Source organism: Rattus norvegicus, chromosome 6 (genome assembly GCF_021556685.1).
Source record: "Rattus norvegicus strain SHRSP/BbbUtx chromosome 6, alternate assembly SHRSP_T2T, whole genome shotgun sequence".
Taxonomy (NCBI): domain Eukaryota; kingdom Metazoa; phylum Chordata; class Mammalia; order Rodentia; family Muridae; genus Rattus; species Rattus norvegicus.
The window spans coordinates 68,889,991-68,911,607 of NC_141539.1; the positions used below are offsets into that span (position 1 = coordinate 68,889,991).

Sequence of the window (21,617 nt, forward strand, 5' to 3'; positions counted from 1 at the left end):
GTTTGTTGTTGTTATTGTTGCTTTATTATTTTTTTTTTAGTTTTTTCCCCTCTCATTTGGTTCTTCCTTACCATTTATAGTTATTTTCTAGCTTTTGGTGAAAGCCAATAGCATGTTTAAATGAGAGAGTCTTGAAAAACTGTGAGGGCTGATGCCTTCACTTATGCACCCCATGCCTGGTACACTCTGTGGCTTTGGTCAAATTTGAACAAGATTTGAACAATAAAGAAATAAATTAGTGGATCATATTGGGTGCTGTAAAAAAATTCTTCAGTGTTGGCGTGAAGTACCCTACAAGTGCATCCTTGCTTCCTTAGTTTTCTTTTTGTACAGGCATCATTTAGTAAATACTCATTCAGCATCCAAGGTTCTTCCAGAAATATAATAACTGAGTATTTTGAATGACATTGGCCATTCATTTAATTCCTTATTGCCTTGAAGCCCTTTGAAGTATCCCTTCTCCACTGCGAACTGGGGAGAAACCTGGTGTTGTACCACAGCACCAGAAATAAACCATAAGACTCTGAAGAAAAAGATTATAAAGATCATACGTATCGTAAACTTCATGTGGAATGTTTTTCAATAATGGCTTCTTTTCTAGTCCCAAGCCATATAATATTCATATGAGAAAAATAACATATCATTGCTAATAAAAAATGTAAGCTTTCAATAGTAATGGTTTACAATGGAGCATACCTTGTACATCTTGTCTCTTGGACTTTACCTGATGCTGTAGACTGCATTAGCTATTTCTTGTCCTTTCATGTTGCCCTTCTGTATAGTTCCAAGTAACATACTGGCCACATATTCAGAAAGCTGAGACCAGTTCAGTGATGTATAGAATTAGTAATGTTTCTAGGATCAGAAAGACTAAGCTGTTCTTTGACCAGTTTTAGCCACCTTTCTTTGGCTACTTCACCCTAGAGTGGCTCTTTTTATAATCTGTGAGACAGAAATACGTTTAACACCCATTCACAGGGATATTTGTAGCCTCCACAGATACTCACACACATGTGAAATAATGTGCACACACACACACACACACACACACACACACACAAATAAAAATAAGTCTCTAAAAAGAGGCAATGAGCACACGAAACATGAATAAACATAATTGAGTTTCAGGAAACCTCTTACTTGTAGGACTTGAAGAATACGAGCATCTCTAACCCATGGTAGGATTCTATAGGTGGCATCTGTCCAATATAGTCTGGGAGCCTGGTATCCCAGGATTCTGGGAGCCTGGGAGCCTGGGAGCCTGAGAGCCTGGAAGCCTGGAAGCCTGGGTGCCTTGGAGCCTGGGCCTAGACACCTCTGTGAGGTCTCCTGTTAAGTTTCAAACCTGAAACAAATTGCCGAAATGTTTATTTAGAATATCAAAGTGGTACTGGCCTCCAGGTTCTCCCGGCATTCCTCAGTCCTTACCTACAAGGTGTTCTTTCCTATATAATCCAGACATTTTGCTTACTCTCCCTTTTGTATTTTAGGCCCCCAGCTGCTGCACCTTGATTCCCTCTCTACCCTCTCTTTCCTTGCATGACCTAGCTCAGCTTGCTAAGACACACTGGAGTCTCCCAGTTATTTCTCTTCCACTATATCTAGTAGTACTCATGTTCCTTTCAATTAATTCATTAATTGTTTGATTAATTATTTGACTGATCAATTAATTATTTCATTCAACATTTAGTTTTGATTTTTTTCATTCATCTCCATCTGAGTACACCCAACATGGAAGCCTGAGGGCCTAGGAGCTTGTGCATATGAGCATATGCACCCTGGGAGCCTGGAAGCCTAGAGAGACAGCAGAACCTATCAAGAGTTTCCTCTCCCTCTGTAGCTTTCATTTTCCCAACTAAAAAGCTGATGCTTCTAAGATAATGGAAATCAGAATTTTACTTGGTCTCTGAGGAAAGGGTCATGCTGATGTGGGAGAGAAATCGGTCTCCTCAGCAGGAAAATAATAGAATACAGCAAAACAAGCCTAATACACATAAAAGAGATGCCCACAAATAGCAGCGATGGGGGCATTTCATTATATCTAGAACTGTTCTCATTATAATGTTCTTTTCCCCATTACCTACAAATGTGCTCTCCCACACACAATTAAGTTACTTTGTGTTCTACACTCTTTAAATTCCATCTGGGTAGCTCCTTCCCTCCAATACTAGTGTAGAAGCAGGACACGAACATTGACCCAGGCAGAAGGAACTCCCTGCCACATGGGAGGAAGACGATGCCAACTGAGCCTAGCAAGAGCCAACCCTAACCCAGCAGTGTCCCTAAACAAGGGTCAGAAAACCATAAGGTTGTTAGATATCCAGGGACCACTAAATCGTGGTGGGAAAGACTGAGGATACCACAGACTAAAAATTAGTTTGGAAACTTACTGCACATTTAGCACAGTGACCATCTCCAAAATTCGAAACTTCAGAAAAATATTTCTTTTTTTTTTCTTTTTCTTTTTTTTTGGAGTTGGGGACCGAACCCAGGGCCTTGCGCTTGCTGGGCAAGCGCTCTACCGCTGAGCTAAATCCCCAACCCCCAGAAAAATATTTCTATATCCCACTGAAGTTCAGGAAGCAGAGTTTGAATGGAAATTGATTCCACCATGGTTTTTTGCAGACATTTCAGCTTACCATAGCCCGGATTCCGGTTCTGACTGTGCCTCTTGATAATGAGGCAATCTTCACCTCATTCTACTATAATCTCTGTATGATGTAATCTCTAAAGGAATGGAAGTGATGGCATTCATCTGATTAGTTATTGCTGATGACATAGGCTACATTAGTGCCTGACATGTTATGGTACTCATTCCTGCTTCCTCTTCTTCAGTTCCTGAAACCTGAAGGGCTTCCCTAGTGGGAGGTAGAAGCCTGGATAGCCCAGATGCAGAGGTTAACAACTCTGATATGAACGTAACAGCCAAGGGAGTGGCAGCAACTGCTTCTCTAAGTCTGATCTAAGGCTGATGGGATGAGTACATACCCTGTCTATTTGGCATAGTAGCCATTTAAGTATTTGCATTTCAAGCATGTGTCTCAGAGCAGAATACATCATCCCAAGTCAATCCACTGACTCTGTGTAGTCCAAGAATCACTGTAGTGCTTATGGAGTTTGGGTGGCAAAAATAGAATAGGTTCCCATCCAAGGTCAGAATATATCTTGTACTTGTGATGGGGGAGATCACACCATGGGCCTGGCCATCCTGGATCACAAGAGGATTTCATTCTTGATTTCTTCATCCTGTCTTAGATTAAGGTCTCATTTGCCGAGGTTTTAGGCTGTATTATCTCTGACCTCTCCTTATAGAATCTGACCTCATGGTTACTATTAGTCAGAAATCAGGTTAGGAAACCCAAACCTATGTATTTCACTCCACAATTTATTTAATATAGCAATTTTAATGCTTCCTTCCCAGACCATTGGGAGGTGTAGGGGAAGGGCTCTGTGTTTTTTGTTTTTTTTTTTTCTCGGAGTTGATAATTTCTAGATTACCTGTAATGGCCTGAGGACTCTGACAACTGATACCAGAATTCATTGTTGACATTGAAATCCAGGGATCAGGAGCTGCCGTCCCATTTGCCACTGGCTTTTTTAAATGCCTACTCCATCGGCCCATTAATACAGGCTCCTGCCCCACTGAAATCACAGCTATACTGCCAGGAGTCTGGAGAAATGATACTGAAATCATGTGGCAGGGTTTGCTAGCTGCTGAGATTGTAGTATTTTGTCTATCAAATCTCATAACTCAAGGGTAAATTCCACCTCACACTTAGTACTCTGTTTGCTAGAAATGTGTATAATTGCCCTTTCTTCCCCTATAACAGGAAGGTATTTCAGAAGGGACCACCACTACCAGAAGGCAAAGGATTTAAACAGATGAGGGACTGAAATCAGGATGTTCACCAGGAAAAGAGGCTGAGTACAATGTGTACAAAAGAGAAAACTAAGGCTTTTACATATAAGGGCCCATAACTGAAGATAGGGCCATAGAGAACTTGACAGCAGTCAAAGTTTCCAGAACACACTGTGACCAAAACCGAAGTCAAAGTTAAACCGTTAATCTGACATGTTTCTGGTATGTAGCAGTTCTCATGCATGTAGCACCATAGGATCTGATTGTGGCCTTGGCTCTGAACATCCAATATGTGTACTTTGTACTGAGTTTCTTCAATGCAGTTGGTTGAAACACCTCCACTAAGATTCAAGACTATTGTTCTAGGAATTACCATCTTTATATGGAGTGTTCAGTTTTGTACTCTTATAGGATGTAACATTTTAACTGTTAAAAACAAAGACTTTAATATTGACCTACCTTTATTCCTCAGCATGCATCATATTAGTCCTTCTTTAGATGGTATCAGAATGTTTAAGTTTAAAAAGAGAGTTGCTAAATAGAATTTTATTTTAAAAAGTGAAATGAAATTTGGCTTGGGACTCAGACTTCCCAACTATTTCTGAAATGGCCCTAAGCTTAATTTCTGTGTGTGCATGCACACGCGTGCATACACACGCGCACACACACGCACACACACACACACGAAGTAGTATTCTCAACATTAATGATTGATTATGAAATCAAAGTATTGATCAACTCTGAAAACTGTTAAGATGCTCTACATTCTGAGCTGTCAAATCTTCAGCTGAGATTTAATTTCTTAAATAAAAATCATTCATGTCATCAGTATGCAAAATGTTTTTGTCATGCATACAGTGTTACATAAATACCTTATGGGTAAAAAGTGATTATAAATCTAAAGCCCTGATCTAGCTTAGTGGTGTAGGACCTGTCCAATGGCAAATAAGAAGTGGCTTTGGAAAATTAGACAGTCATAATAATGAACCTAGGAACAAAGTTATCACAATCTAAGTGAGGCTGAGAATGAGAGGCATGTGTTGGTCCAAGTTGAAAATAAAAAGTAATTCACTTCAGTCAGTTCAGGAGGTAAGTTTCTCTGCTTATCCTCTCTCTTTATAGGTGTAGCTTATATATAAAGTGTGGACATGGTTCAGTCTCTGGGTAGAGACACAGTCTCATTTATCTGACATAAGAGAATAAATGCATAAAACAAGCAGTCTGGGTACCAAGTCTCAGATGTCATCTCCCCAAGGGAAGCTTTCTGCCCACCAGAGTACATTGTTATCCATGGCCATACATAGGTCTCTTCCTTTCTGCAGTGCTTTCTTTAAAGTTTTAGCTCTTTACTAGTATACTGAGGTGTATTTATTTCTTTAAAAGCATTATAACCATGTTTTGAATATCTTGGGAGAAGATACTAAGGAGGAATCATATATAGACCTGATACAGTGATAGTGTAATATTTTCTCCCTTATCAACAAAAAACTATATATATCTTATAAAGCGTTGTCATGTGAAATTTTCCAAAAGCAGAGGAAATGCTTTATACTAACTGCAAATAAATGGTAAACACTACAAACAAAGATTTAGAAGAAAATGAAATTTAAGTGAAAAAATTATATTGGGCTGGGGATGTAGCTCGGAGCTGAAACTCACACACATTGCATTCATGACACCTTTGGTTTGCCGTCAAGTACCACAAAGACAAAAAAAAAAGAATTTGTATATACAACATATCACATATATAAAAACTATGCCATGCACGCATGCACAAATAAACAAACTCTTCCACACAAATTTCATTAAATTGAGACAGAAAATAATATTTCTAAAAGTCAAACAGTATTACAAAGTTCTCACACACTAAAAATTACTTCCTTGACAAGATAGCCTTTGTGGAAAGGGCTTTTCAGCAAACATATTTTGACAATTGATACCCCATGAGCACCGTTTGTGGAAAACAGGATTTTTTTGCTGTAATTTGATGAAGCAGGAAGTGGAAATCGATAGAACCTTGCCAAATGCGTTCTGTACTGATGCCCTTGCCTTTCTCTCCTCTGCTCCTGTTCTGCAGCAGATAAGAGAGAGGAGGAGCCAAGAACACGATATATGGATTTTCCAAAACAGCAGGACAACAAAGGAAGGAATGCTTTTAACTCTTGAGATGTTTTCATACATTTGCTGTGTAGCAGTAGAGTCTGATTACAAGCCCAAAGATTTCCCCAGAACTTCAAGGAGAACCTTCCTCACTGGGTCTTGTTGCTAGGTCTCAGCACTGCTGGTTTCCATGACAACCCGGCCAGTGTCTAGCTCAGGATTTGCAAATACTTCCCAAAGCCCATTAGACTTAAAATCTATTCACTCGACTTTCACATCAGCCTTACTCTCTCCAACCTTTCTCCTACATCCTCCCTTTCCCAAACTTCTGAGATGCAGAACACAAGATTTTGTAGTGGCAAAAATATCTGGCAAACATTACAAAACAAAAACAAAACAAAACATCGAAAACCCTAGAAAGAACACAGGAAATGTGGCAAAAGTGGCTCCTGGTTGCCTTATTGTCCCCTACCTAATTGCTACTATTTTGCTCCTCCTAATTCAGACCCTGGAATGCTGAGCTGCATTTCCGTACTTGACTTTGGTCCATTTGAAGCTGGCAAAAAATGGCAGTAACACTGGGCTGTGCAGGGGCCTCAACTCTATCTCTCACTTGACCTTGAGGTCTTGAGCTTCTGTGAAAGGAAGACTTGGACAGAAAGTCCAAGAGGAACTTCTCAACATTGGCTTTTCATAAGCTTATATGTGCAGGACTCTTTCTGCCCACCTTTGGGAGAATTGGTATTTCTCTAATGAAATATTCTTCCTGTTAATTAGTGATTAGGCTATTCCTAATCTTATATCAAGAAAATGATAGAAAAGTAATTATTTCTTACAGCCCATTTTATTCCACAGCTCAGTGTAGGAATGAGACACTTGGGAGTAGCTCTGCAGATACAGTATTAGTCTGGTATAAATTGTGAGTATGAATACAGGTTACCATTCCCTGACCAATTCACTGCTGATACATACATCTCAACATTATCCCACAGCTGTAACTTAACTGTTTATGAAAACCATCTTGTAACATAATCTATAAAACAAAACTGTACGTAGGAACTGCTTCAGAATAAAGGTATATTTAAATTTCCTATGGTTCTGCATTCACCAGGACACATCCACCTTCTACTTACATTACTGGGCATCTAGAGAGGCCAAACACCAATCATGCATGCATGAAAATGTATATGGTAGGGCCATGGTTACAGGACTGTGTTTCTAAGATTATGTACCTAATCTTTAATTTTCTTGTGGGATTCCAAGGGAGAGTTCCATAGTACATTTAATGAACATTAGATGTGGGTGTTAAGAGTTAGGTAAGGCTTGCTATGGTTAGAGGGACTTTGGGGCTGAAAGACAGTTTAAGGGTGCTAGACTTGGCTTGTGATATCTTGCCATTTCCTCCACAGCTTGCATGAGTGTTATGTGGGTTTTTTTCTTTTTTTTGTTGGAGTTAATAAGGCTATTTTTAAACCTTTGTGATTTTTGACTTTGTCGTTATAGTATAAGGTCAGAGGAGATCCTGAACACAGAAACTTCTCTGTGGCATCTCTTGAATGGGGCTGTGTCCCAAAGGTTTGTTCCAATCATTTCCCTAAATCTAAGCCACCTGTACCTGTTGCCAGTCAATTTGATTGCATTAAATTTTGAGTCCCTGCCTTTTCCCCCCTCAAGCCAGGTTTTTTTCTGTCCTGGAACATGCTCTGTAGATCAGGCTGGCCTTATACTCAGAGGCCTCTGCTTCCTGAGTGCTAGATTAAAGGGGTGCAGCATCACAGTTTGATATTTCTTGCTTTCTTGATGAGGCATGTTTAATCAACCCCTAAAGGGTTATATTTCATCAATGCAAACATTAGTTCATTACGGAAAAACTAAAGATCAGCAAATATAAAAATTGTATGGCTTTTGTGATCTTGTTTTTACATAGGCATCTTTGCATTTTCTTATGGTTTTTACTTGTATTACCTGAGAAGTAGGAGGCATTATTGCCTGGAAGATTAAGGATCTGGCTGGATGTTTTGAACTATTTATATTGTAACAGCTCTTATGAACTGACATTTGAATATATTTACCTCAGTTTCTGCTAGTAACTACTTCTTCATAAAATCCCCACCTTACAATATGGTCCCAGGAGAATATTATTTCTAAGTAAAATAAGATTTTTAAAACTAGAAATAGCTGCTACGTTTTTGAACAATTGCATTAATCCAAGAAAGAAGGCTTCTTAGTCCTAAGATCTGCAAAGGAGTTGAGACATACGGCATTCTGTCACCACCTTGAAGACCTTTGGCCGAGGACGTGTTTTCACAGCACTGCTCAAGACGTTTGGAGAAAATTCAGAAAGAAGCTTATACATCAAAGTACAAGAAATCCAACTTAAGCTTTAGGATAAATGTTCAAATCTCTTATCTTTTCATATCAGTTTTTTGCTGTAATCCCTGCAAAGTAACCTTTAATGATCAGGGAGGAGCTCAAAAAAGGGAAAGGAAGGGAAATGATTGGATTTAAATATCTGATTAAAACAAAAACATCAGGAAATTTTGGCATTCTTAAAATGTGAACTGAGTAAGAGTAGGCAGAGGGAGGAAGAAGGATGGTTCAAAATTTGCATAAGCTTCTTACAATTAAAACATATCTCCCAGTGAGAACAATTTTCCATAAAGATTTAGTGTAACCTAACTGATGGGCTCCAATTACCATCAGTAGAAACAGATAATGAATCCATAATTTTATATTCCTCATGTTTTTATAAGACAGAGACAGAAAATAGGACCTACCTTATAGTTTTGTTTGTTCATTTATTTGTTTTGTAAAGATTACAATTGGCTCACATATAGTAATGAGAATAGTATCTGGTACATTATAAGTGTTGTGTCCAAGTTTACCAATATCATTGCTATTTCTGTTGTTAATAACAACATTTTCCTATCATGCTTTAGTATAGAATTTTCAAGTCTTGACCATCCTGAAATTTGGAGTGAATAGTATTTTATTTAAAAAGACTCTCATGTGTGTGGTAGGATACTCAGCAGTATTCTTAAACTTTATGCAGTAGACATAGACTTCATTGCAGAGCCTCCATAAACTGTTTCATGTAGGAGCAAAGTCATCACATTTAATAATATAGTGCTGGCTTTACTCCAAGTGCTTTGCATACAGCATCTTTGATAAATGCTATGTTAGTCTCTAGTTTACAGATACAGTGGCTGAAGTAGAGAAGGGTTAGATAACTTGTCGATGTTACACAGTTAAGCATGATGGAGAGAGAACTGTGGCTGACATAGACTGGCATTACTTACAAAATTCATACATCAGATGGCTCTGGGAGAAGAAAACAAGGAGTATTTATTACTGTTTCTGTATGGTAGTTTTTCTTGTTCTCTGCTTGCCCCTCATTCTCTTTTCTTCTTTCATCTTCTTCATCTTCACCTTCCTTTTCTTCTCTCCATTCCCCATTCTTCCTTTTCGTCTTTGACAAGATCTTGTGTAGTTCATGGTAATGTAGCTAAGACATACCTTGAACTTCTATGCTTTGTTTTTATCTCCCAGGTTGGTGCTAGGGTTATAGGTGCAAGTCACCACAACCAGCTTAAGTTTCTTGATTGTCAGCTATTGATGTAGTAGTGATTGGCTTGTAGAATACAAGTGATAAATTATAGGGCCATTTTTGTTAGTACATAATACCTCTGTAATATTAATAAAATGATAACAGATACATTAGAGCTCCTAGAATATCCTTGTTACTTGATGCCTTAGTCATTGTTCCATTGCTGTGAAGAGATACCATGACAATGGCAACTCTTATGAGAAAAAGGATTCGGTTGGGAGCTTGCTTACAGTTTCAGAGGTGTAGTCCATTATGATGGAAGGGAACATGGCGGCAGGCAGGCACTGTGGAGAGGTAGTTGAAACCTACATTTTGATTCATAAGCAGAGAGAGAGAGAGAGAGAGAGAGAGAGAGAGAGAGAGAGAGAGAGAGAGAGAGAGAGAGAGAAACTGGGCCTCATGTGGACTTTTAAAACTTCAAAGCTCACCCATCCCTAACGATGCACTTCCTCCATCAAGGATATATACTTCCTGATCCTTCTCAAATAGTGCAAATCCTTGATGAGTAAGCTTTTAAATATATGAGCCTATGAGGGCTATTATTTAAACAACCATATTTTGGCTATCAAACTTAGACCATTTTATTGCCATTACATTCTAAGCATTCAAAGATGACATACAGCTTCACAAAGAGCTTTGTGAATGGAAAAGTTTAGTTTCTATAGTAGATATTTGTCAGCAACTGTCTTTGGTAGCTTTCTCATTTCTCCTAGATCTCTCACAATGAGATTTGCTCATCATAGTAATGTGACAAAGACTATTAGGATTACATGTTTCAGGTGAAGGCAATCTCAGTCTGCAATCTAAAATTGTAAATCAGAAAGTACTGAAAGGATTATAGTCTCCCTTTTCTAGCCAAGGGGTTGTTTTAAGAAAAACATTTTAAGGAGTTGATAAGGGTTCCGCCAGGTGGAGCGGGTGTGTCTGAAGTAATAGTGGCCAAAGTGCATATACAGAGAGGGCTAAAGATGAGAAACAAAGTCTTGGGAGTTTCTATATTTTTGGTTTCAGTTATTTCTGAGTCTGGGATGCACTACTATACTTTAGACAGTTGATTGTCCAGCATAATCCATGGCATCCTGTGTCAACCAATCCCTTTGGACTGCTAATCAGAGACATCTGCCCATTGAGATCAAGAGAGTTTTTCATAATGTGCTCCTTATGGAGAAGTTTTCAGTGGTATTTGATAATACCCATCATGGGGGGCTTTGCATGCCTTCCATGGATAGAGGTCCTATTGAATCCTTTTGTGATGATTTCATAACTCTTGAAGCATTATGAGGTTAGGTTGCTAGAGTAACAAAAGTAAGTGCTAAAAGACCTTATGAAAACTACTGAAAATATTCAGGGAGAAATAAATGAATTGTGATGATATAGTAAGATCAACAAGAATTGAGGTAAATTAAAGTAGAAGAGGAAAAGATATTAAGTTAGCTTCCCTACATGCTATCAGCTCATCATCATTGGAAACATGCTTTAATGTTTTAAGTCAGCAAATTCTTACCTGACCATAATTGATCTTCAAGAATTGGTTATAGTTGGTCAGGCCAAGAATATCACTAGGGATAAAAATGCTATTATTCACTCAAAAAGTCCTTGTTAAGAGCCTTCAGAAACTTTGCAAAATTTGTGCATACATCAGAGGGCTGAAAATACAAAGACATAAAATTGAATTTTCAGTCTAGCTTAGATAACATAGAGGACATAACATAGAGATACTTGAAAGAGATAGAGATGAAGAAGAGGAAAACTTGCAATTCCAAGCCAGGTAAGTCCTTTTGAAAATATATTATTTATCTATATCTAAAAGATTCATTTTAAGTCAAGGTCTGTATAGACATCAAGAAATACCTTCTCTCAGCATAGCACTTGTCAATTTTCTCAATTTCATCCCTCTCAAAGCATAACATAAGCACGATTTTATGGTTAAAAGGGGAGAAAAGCATGATGGTTAAAGACGGGATGCCTTAGCTCACTATTGTTATCTCTTCCTTTTGTTCTGAAAGCCAACTCCTCATTCTCTATGTGAATCCATGCTTTTTAATTTTAATCAGTGAAGAAATTTATATTCCCCACCAATTCTGGAAATGAGACCCCTCCCAGGTTTAACACCCCATGCTACAAATAACTCAAATCACACAGGTCACACATAACCGGTTAAAGGAAGCAAAACCCCAAAGAAATGCTGCTGTACTGAAGCAGGGGTGTCAGTGGGGTCACTGTCTGTGAGCAGGGTCAGCACAAAGGAATTCATTGCTGTGCTGGTGATGGTTTCCTTTTATGCTGTCTAGTACAACTACTACCATTCCCACATGGCTTGGGCTCTAGAAATATGATACAGTCTCTGAGGAACTACATCTTCATTTATGTTCATTTTAGTTAAAACTTCAGTAGAAATATAAACTGGTTACTATACTGGCCATACAGTTTGCACGCTTGTCTAAGACTACAACTTTAAGGTGCTTTATAGTATCATTGACCTTTGATTTTAAGGTGAACACTTCTGAGGATAGAATCATATTTTTAGGCAACTTGGTGCATCTTTGAAGAGAAATGAATGCTACATGTGGCCTCTGGGTTAAATACCAAAGTGAGATAAGATCAGTTGTACAGTGTTTAAGAAAGGAAACATCCATGCAATTTTATAAACTAGAAAATTGTATTCTTTCTAGAACCCAGGGTTCGCTAGTTTAGTGCAGCCTTGCCATTTTCTTCTGTGTTGTACCCTTCAGATTCATTGCATTTGGGGAGTATACTTGAGTAGCTAAGAAAGCAGGATCTGCCATTTCTCCCCCAGTTAAGTTGCCAGAAGCATCTCCTTGTGCTTACAATAAATTCCTCTAGCTCCTTTCCCCCTTTCTTCTTCCCCTAGGAGAGATAATTGGATTGTGTGATTTCCATTAAATGTAATGTACCACATGCAGATGAAACACAATAGCAAAATGCATTTAGGTAGAATCTCTGGGAAAAAAAATGGTCTGGATGCTTTTCTGTTTGCTAAAATTAGCTGCAAAAATATCTGTGGTTTGTACAATTAACTGCAAAGGCTTAATTTACTCTTATTTTTTTTAAAAAGGTTATGTACATTTCATAACCCTGTGAAGAAATATTCTTTTAGATAAGAGAGATGTGATTGCTTTTCTGCTTTTGCTATATCATGTACAGCACTCATATGAGAAAAATACATACAGGGTTTTTCAGACATACCATTATTCCACATAGTGGTGCTCTAAACCTGCAGAAGTCAGGAGACCGAACACAGGAGTGCTGCAATTGCTGGATAATGATGCGGTGAACCTGATTGCGGTTGGAATTTTCTCTGAAATGGACTCCCAATAAATTTTCTTTAAAGGTATGTCTTCCAGCTCTCATCATTTTGCAGGACAGATCTTTCGTACACACTCAGAAGTGATGAGCTGAACAAATACCACTAGAGGAGAGGGCCATTTCAGGAAGCGCTGCACCATCTAGAAACCTAAATTGTCATCTCTTTTTCCTTCCATTACTATCATAATTATCAGATTTTTATTAAGTCCATGATACCACTCAGTGGTCAAGTTTAAGAATCACATGTTCCAAACAAAAGGAAAATTAATTCAATATTATCTATTTCAGGTTCCTTGGGATGCCAGTTTCTTTCTCCCACACCCTTGTCATTTTGGTGGAGAATCGTTGTTTTGTGGGCTGTAAAACCTCTTCAGAAGCCCAGGGTGTGAGTGCTTGTGTAAGAACTCAACAGTCTTTGAAAGTGCTTGACTTTTCCCAATTAGAGTGAGCAATCTCACATTTGGAACAGGAGAGACATGGATGGAAAGAATGGTAAAACCAGAATTCCTTTTCAGCTGATCTGGACTATGCTGGGGAGAACCTGATATTATAAGTCTGATGTTGCCTGGTGATCTTTCTTTAATTACTGTCCATAGCTGTTACTACCATAACCCTTTGGAGCACTGAATCCATTTTAATTACTTTCACTCATAATCATGAAGGCATCTGGGTTTGAAAGAGTGCTGCAAGCACACTGGTTTCTTGAGACATGAGAAATTCATGGTAGATACTACACTGTGTGCTTGGAAAGGCTTTGTTTTGTATTTTGGGTGTGTCTGCAGCATTCCTTCACTGTTAAATAAACCCAAGTGGCTGAGAGAAGGACTATTGTTGATCTTGTGAATATGCGAGTCTGAGGGTGTGGTGTTTGGTTTTAGCTCATTCTTTCTGTTCATAGCTGAACTCCTCTATACACTTGCAAGTCATTTAGCTGAAGCTATTGCAGGGACAGACAAATTTTCTTCTATGTGGCCTAATATTTTCTCACATGTTAGTCTAGGTTTGCTCTCATGGTAGTAGTTAAATTCTAAGAAAGTACAAAGCACATTATATGCCATGAATGGTATGACAGTCTTGTTATCTATTCCTTCTGCCATGATGTATTCACCAGAGCAAGTCATCAGCCAGACCAAACTAAAGGGGCCAAGAAACAGGCTGTCTCTTGATGGAAGGAAAATCAGAGTTAATTATTTTTGACAGTGAATCCATTCTAAACTGTGTGTGCTAAGAAATATTAAAAAATTGGACTCTACAAGCAATTAGCTACTGCATTTGAGGGAATGTAATTTTTTCTCAGTCCTCATATGTTTGTAGATGGGATGGGCTCCTGTTAAAAATGGCCAGATGGACAGGAGTAGGGAATGCACATTTATTAATGCAAGTGGTATACTTCAAAGTAAAATTCTGCAGTGGGAGGCTGAAAGTCTTAGCTTACTAGCTTTTTATTTTCTTTTTTTTCCCCGGAGCTGAAGACTGAACCCAGGGCCTTGTGCTTGCTAGGCTAGCGCTCTACCACTGAGCTAAATCCCCAACCCCTGCTTACTAGCTTTTATAACTTTTCCCACAAATAATACAATATTTCAGAGAAATAGCAATACAAAGGCAAGGAGCTTTAGTCTTTATGACCACAAATGACAAGGAGGCCAGCAAATGACATTTAGAGGACCACTCACATAAACTTCTCTTGTATTGTATACACACTGATGATGAGTCTGTATTTCAGAATGAACTTTTGCTCTCACATGCAACACAGAAGGATGCTTTCTATTATTGTAGGCCTGTATCCTGCTTTTAGACAAAGAAAAGGAAGACAGAGGATTTTCCGTGCCAGTTCTTCTTAACTGCCCTCAGGTTAACTGTCCTTCATATTCTGGAAAGGCATGTTATGAATTATCTTATCTCTATGTTTGTCTTATTAATCAATATAAGACCTGTCCATTGCTGTAATAGCATGTGGAGTACTTATGCATGCATTAACAATTAGTTGAGAGAGAGAGAGAGAGAGAGAGAGAGAGAGAGAGAGAGAGAGAGAGAGAGAGAGTTTGGAGAGAGAAAGGAGAAGGGAGAATGGCGTAATTATATTATAATGTCAAAAGGAAAAAAAAGAAAAACACTAGTAGGAAAAACATATTCAGTAAATTTGAATACTAAAGGAAGAGCCTTTCTTATTTGTTAATTTTTGCTCTAATTTCTTTATGGTTCCCAAAAATTTAAAGAGCAAGAATGAGTAAAGTCACTGTCAATATTTAACAAATTAAAAATGATAATAACAACAAACCAAGAACGTGTACTTTGCAGAATATCCATGGAGAAATGGCTTATTTATGATGTTGGTCTTTTTAATTACAAGCTATAATAATGCTTGATTATATCTGCATTGTATTTCATTCCCTAGTTTCTACAAGCTTTCTCTAAGTTTCATAGAAATCAAATCACTCTCCATTCATAAGACTCTACAGGAATAATTAAAGGTGTGGAGTACAGTTTTAGCCTGATAATCTTATGGCTGTATATCACAGAGCATCTTAAACTTCACAGAACTATGATACACTGAGCTTAAACTTTACAGGACTATGATACATTGAGCATCTTAGTTTAAAAACAAAAGGTTAATCTGTGTAGCCTTTGTTAGTGCTTGTGGGCAGTGGTCTAGGTTTTTTTATATACATATTTCTTTTGTTTCCACAGAAAACTGTCTATACTGAAACACAAGACAAAATGGACAGTGTACCGAAGTGTCTCAAGTTTTTCATCTTGTGTCACATTTTCACACTTAGGTTGCTACAGAATAGGGCTATATGTCTGCTTTTTTGTTTTAAGAGACGGGTATCTGAACTGGAGAGTAAGTGAAGACTCCATGGAGATCACATTTCAATGCCTGTAGCTTATTAGACTCTCTCAGGGATGCTGAGAAATATTGACATCCATGTTTTACCTAAAACCAATTAAAATATGAATCTCTTGTGAGTTGGGCTCAAGAATCAGTATTTAAAAGGAAGTTCCTCTGGCAATTCTAATCTGTAGTTAAGGTTGAGGACCACATTTGAGGTGAATCACCAAAGGATATCACATCAATTAATACAGGTTCTGATATCACTGAAATACCCATGTCTTATTCTTAATTTAATTTTGACTTTTGTGCATAGTGTTGCTTGTACATTTAAATTAAAAGGTGAAAATGCTACTACATATCTTTATAGGCTACTGAGTCTTTTTCTTTTCATCAAGTGCTTAAGTATTTGGAGTTCGAGTATTGTCTAAAGACAGCCAGTGGTTTTGGGGATGTATATGTATTTATCAACATATGTATATATGAAAAACTCAGGAAAATTTCTTTCAAAATCATAAATAGAATTGTGTATGGGATTTTTAGGTTGCCTAAATCTAGTTGCGGTTTGAATACAAGTCCAACCCACAATGGGATCATATGTTTAAATGTGTGGTTATTAGGATGGGGAACTACTTGGGAGGATTTTGGTGTAGCCTTATTGAAGTAGGTGTGGCCTTGCTGGAGGAAGTGTGTCACTGGCAGTAGGCTTTAACATTTCAGAAGAACAAGTCAGGTAGAGTGGTTCTCTCTATCTTCTGCTGCCTGCAGATATGGATGTAGAATTCTCAGCACTTTGTTCACCATAATGTCTACCTGCCTGCTAACATACATATAATGGAATAAATCTCAGAATCTCTAAGTAAGCCCCAATTAAATGTTTTCTTTACTAAGAATTGTTGTTTTCATGCTGTCTCTCTTCACAACAATAGAATACTGGCTAACACAAGTGAATGACAGAAAAAAGCAAAATAAAATATCACTTTAACAATGATAGAAGTTTTTTTTCCCAGAAGCCTAAGATAAAAAAATATAATTCTAGGATAAATAAGAAGCTGGAAAAGTGACTTTTCATTGTTCTGATTTATTTTATAAATAAACTTCTTCTTGACTAAATCTACATTGGAAGGTGATGATGTAGGAAGATTGGTGAATCAGACTTCATTTTGTCGGTTTGCAAAGTGCAGTTAGAAAACGATGTTTTTCCCACATATGGACTGGCTTTTAGAAACTTGGAAGAAATATGGTCTTTCACTTCTCAAGTCAATGGGGAAAAACCAATATCCATCACTTGGGCATGATATTGCAAGAAACCGACAATGCCTCCTTGGAGCATCACAGGGATCCGAGACACTCACTTCAATCTCACAGACAGGTATTATCCAAGGGTGGCTCTTCACTTCCAACAATTGGCCATGTCTGTGTTGTTTGATATATTGTCATCTATCAAAAAATACAAATTACTTGAATGAGTACCTCATATCAGAATGGGAACTTGCTAGGCATCTTTTTGTCATTCATTACCTTACTGTATCCCCAGGGCGTTAGGCAGAGAGGGCCTGTTACAATTTACCTATTAGAAAAGAGAAACAATCAATTACATCAAATAATTTTGTTAAGTAGGTCTAACAACTCTTTAAGTTTGTAAATATTACATGCATCATCTTATTATTGTAAATTATTGTACAATATAATACCTTTTCAAATAGAAATCTGACTCCATTTTATTTTTATTTTATTTTTTGTATATCATAATTTTTTACTCAATTTTTAAATTTACATTTCAAATGTTATACCCTTTCCTTGTTTCCATAAACCTTTTATCCCATACCCCTCCCCCTGCTTCTATGAGGGTGTTCTCCCACCACCTGCCCACCCCTTTTTGCTTCCCTATCTTGATATTTCCTTATACTCAGGCATCAAGCCTTGCCAGGATGAAGGGCTTCTCCTCCCACTGATGCTCAAACAAGGCAATCCTTTGCTACATATGCAGCTGGAGCCATGAGTTTGTCCATATGTACTCTTTGGATGGTGTTTAGTTCCTGAAAGCTCTGGTTGGTTGGTATTATTATTCTTATGAGGTGGCAAGCCCCTTCAGCTCCTTTCTCTAACTCCTCCATTGGGGATCCCATTCTCATTTCAATGGTTGGCTGCAAGCATTCTCCTCTGTATTAGTCAAGCTCTGTCAAAGCCTCTCAAGAGACAGCTATGTCAGGCTCCTCTCAGCATGCACTTCTTGGCATCAGCAATATTGTCTGAGTTTTGTGGCTGTATGTATATGGGTTGGATCCCTAGGTGGGGTGGTCTCTGGATGGCCTTTCCTTCAGTCTCTGCTCCAAACTTTGTCTCTGAATTTCCTCCTATGAATATTTTTGTTCCCACTTCTAAGAAGGACTGAAGCATCCACACTTTGGTCATCCTTCTTCTTGAGCTTCATGTGGTCTGGGGATTGTATCTTGGGTAATTTGAGTTTTTGGCCTAATACCCATTCATCAGTGAGTGTATACCATGTTGGGCTTTGTGTGTGTGTGTATGTGTGTGTGATTGGGTTTCCTCACTCAGGATATTTTCTAGTTCCATCCATTTGCCTATGAATTTCATGAACTCATTGCTTTTAATACTATGTAGTACTCCATTGTGTAGATGTATCATATTTTCTGCATCTATTCCTCTGTTGAGGAACATCTGGGTTCTTTGCAGTATCTGGCTATTATAAAAAAGACTGCCATGAACATAGTAGAACATATGTCCTTGTTATATGTTTGAACATCTTTTGGATATACGCCCAGGAGTAGTATAGCTGGGTCCTCAGGTAGTACTATGTCTATTTTCTGAGGAACCTCCAGACTGATTTCCAGAATGGTTGTATCAGCTTGCAATCCCACCAAAAATGGAGGAGTGTACCTCTTTCTCCATATCCTTGTTGAGTTTTTGATCTTAGCCATTCTGACTGGTGTGAGGTGGACTCTCAGGGTTGTTTTGATTTGCATTGTCCTGATGACTAAGGATTTTGAAGATTTCTTTAGTTGCTTCTCAGCCATTCAAAATTCCTCACTAGAGATTTCTCTGTTTAGTTTTGAATCCCATCATGAAAAGTATCCTCAACAATAAAAGGACTTCTGGGAGAATCACCATCCCTGACCTCAAGCAGAATTACAGAGCAATAGTGATTTAAAAAAAAAAACCTGTATGGTGTTGGTACAGAGACAGGCAGTAGATCAATGGAACAAAATTGAAAATCCAGAAATGAACCCACAAAACTATGGTCACTTGATCTTTGACAAAGAAGCTAAAACCACCCAGTGGAAAAAAGATAGCATTTTCAGCAAATGGTTCTGGTTTAACTACTGCTTAGCATTTGGGAGAATGCAAATCATCCATTCTTATCACCATGTACAAAGCCAAGTCCAAGTGGATCAAAGACCTCCACGTCAAACCAGATACACTCAAATTAAAAGAAGAAAAAGTTGGGAAGAGCCTCCAACACATGGGCCCTGGGGAAATTTTCCTGAACAGAACACCAATGGCTTATCCTCTGAGATTGAGCCTTGACAAATGGGACTTCATAAAATTGCAAAGCTTCTGTAAGGCAAGAGACACTTTATTAGGACAAAATGGCAACCAACAGATTGGGAAAAGATCTTTACCAATCCTACATCTGATAGAGGGCTAATATCTAATATATACAAAGATCTCAAGAAGTTAGACTCCCGAGAACCAAATAACCCTATTGAAAAATAGAATACTGATTGCATTTTAATTCAGAGAAAATGTAGTTCTTATTATCCTGTTGTGGGGGAGTGAGCACTGAATGTGGTATGGGCTTGTAATATATATGCTTGCTTGTAATATATACATATATACATATATATATATGCAATAAAGTATATATTTATTCAGTATATGTCACTAGTAGATAAGATTTTCACATCTAATACTTTGAAGGAAGAAATATATTACATCACTCTTAAAATACATGTACACACACAAAGAGACATGTATATCCACATTCATATGTCACTTATTCACATCACCTTAGCTTAGTTTATCACTTCCCTTTTAAAGACCAAAAAGCTACATAAAACTGCACTCATATAAAATTTCAACCTCTTTATTTTCTTTTTTCTCTATGAGAATGTATTTTATTTTTCTTCAGGCGAATTCTGTTTCTCTTAACTTTTAGAACTTAGAAATTTGAGAGAAATTGTTTTAAATATAAAATACAAAACTTCAAAGTCTATTTTTAGACTTGAAAAAGTGTAGGTAATTAATTTGGTTTGTTATCCTCTTTTTCTCTTTCAGTAAGACTTGTCCCCAGTGGAATGACCTTGCTCTGTCTCTCTACAGTTCTCAGACATTAAGGAATTCCTTGCAGTGAGTCATACTTTCCCTCAGTTCTGAAGAAGACTCTCTGTGTGACTCTCCCCTGTGGTTTTGCTTTGACCAATTTGGACAATGCTAAACTGAACTTCCTAGAATATAATTTGCGTGGTGATCTGCCATTACACTGAAATTTGGATGTGTTTGCAATTTTGCAAATATGTATTTTTGGGAACCAGTTTTTAAGAGGTCAATACATTGTCCTTTAAAGCCAGAAAAGATTTTTTTTATACCTTTATTCTGGATCAACTTTTAAATCTGTAACAGTAAACAAAAGAGTTAGGTGATTTCCCTTGTTCATAGATATACAAACACATGTATAAATCTGTACAAACTATATATATATACATACATACATACATATATACATTTGCATATATTTGTACATATATATATATATATATATATATATATATATATATGATTGTATATAAGCTTAGCTATTTCTAAAGTACCAGGCAGAAACTCTTCAGAGGAAAAACATCAATGCAGTTTGTATAATAGTAAATCATTATCTTCAATGAGAAGGTATATCATCTTTTCCTGAGAAATCACTTGTGCACATGATTTTGTGAAGCAGGAAATAAGCTTACTATCTGGGAACAATCGCTGGACTGACTGCACATCATGGTAAGTCTCGTCCTCTTCAGTAATCAGGATGCAATTTTTCTGATGCATTTTGACCACACTCCACCGAAATTTGTTAGAGAAGATAATGATATATCAACATGCAGCATTTGATACCACAGGAATGAAGCTACTTTATGAGAACATGTTGGTAAAAATCAGCAGTGTTTCTCAATTTACCTCAACATTTGCTTTTAGTAACAGTTTAGCTTTACATTGTCATTTATCTAGTAAAGGGAAACTATTATCTTATGACAATATGTTCATCCAATGACATTAACTCTCATTTGCATATTTTGAAATATATGTGCATTAATAGTGAGTACATTAGTAAGCAAAAAGAAAATACCTAGGTAACTTATTGAATTATTAAGACTAATAATCAGCATGACTGAGAAAATTAAAAAAAGTGTACCCTGAAAATTAGCCTGTGTGGACTTCCAATGCCTCTTGGTTAAATATTTTCCTCTGCTCTTCTTTCTTCCCTATATCTTTCTTTTGGTCAGCAATAATGATGGTTTTGTAAGTATTAATGAAAATCCTTAACAATTTTGCACAAATTGTTGAGAAATCGTTTTCTTTTATTGTACATGATACAGTATAGGACATTGTATACATGTATCATCATTTGTTCATTCTTGATAAAAAGGTAAAAGTTGGCTTGTTTCAAAGGGAGAAATTTGTCAAAGATTTAATGGTCAATTAAAAGGAAGACCTCTAACTTCTTATTGTGGACGGAAAAGCCAGAGAACACTGATAAAACAATTATTCCTTGTCTATCTCACTTTTTGATTTAAGGCTTCTTATTCTTCATGATTGTACTTCCTTCTTGGAAGCAATAGCTTTCATTTGATATACAAACTACATGTACAATGTATATATAATATTTG

The 21,617-nt window shown here is 37.3% G+C and overlaps 2 long non-coding RNA genes across 6 annotated transcripts in view; one reads left to right on the top strand and one right to left on the bottom strand.

Annotated features, from left to right (window-relative positions):
* The window catches only part of LOC102555435 (uncharacterized), a 35,393-nt gene extending 19,311 nt beyond the window's left edge, over positions 1 to 16,082 (top strand). Inside the window, exons 6-8 of one of the 3 annotated variants that reach the window (XR_015622395.1) lie at positions 12,758 to 12,918; positions 13,182 to 14,771; positions 15,582 to 16,082. This is a non-coding gene — a long non-coding RNA (uncharacterized LOC102555435). Of the gene's footprint in view, positions 1 to 12,757; positions 12,919 to 13,181; positions 14,772 to 15,581 lie in introns of those variants that run through there. The other 2 variants (XR_015622394.1, XR_015622396.1) reach the window with 2 other exon arrangements.
* Positions 16,083 to 16,784: 702 nt separating this feature from the next.
* On the bottom strand, positions 16,785 to 21,609 carry LOC103692627 (uncharacterized). 3 transcript variants are annotated; one of them, XR_015622399.1, is made up of 4 exons: positions 21,513 to 21,609; positions 20,334 to 20,358; positions 17,245 to 17,293; positions 16,785 to 17,163 (listed from the first exon to the last, which is right to left on the bottom strand). It is a non-coding gene; the product is annotated as an uncharacterized LOC103692627 (long non-coding RNA). The 3 variants fall into 3 exon arrangements; XR_015622398.1 differs by having other exon boundaries at positions 21,143 to 21,601; XR_015622400.1 differs by lacking the exon at positions 20,334 to 20,358 and having other exon boundaries at positions 21,491 to 21,608.
* Positions 21,610 to 21,617: the final 8 nt, after the last annotated feature.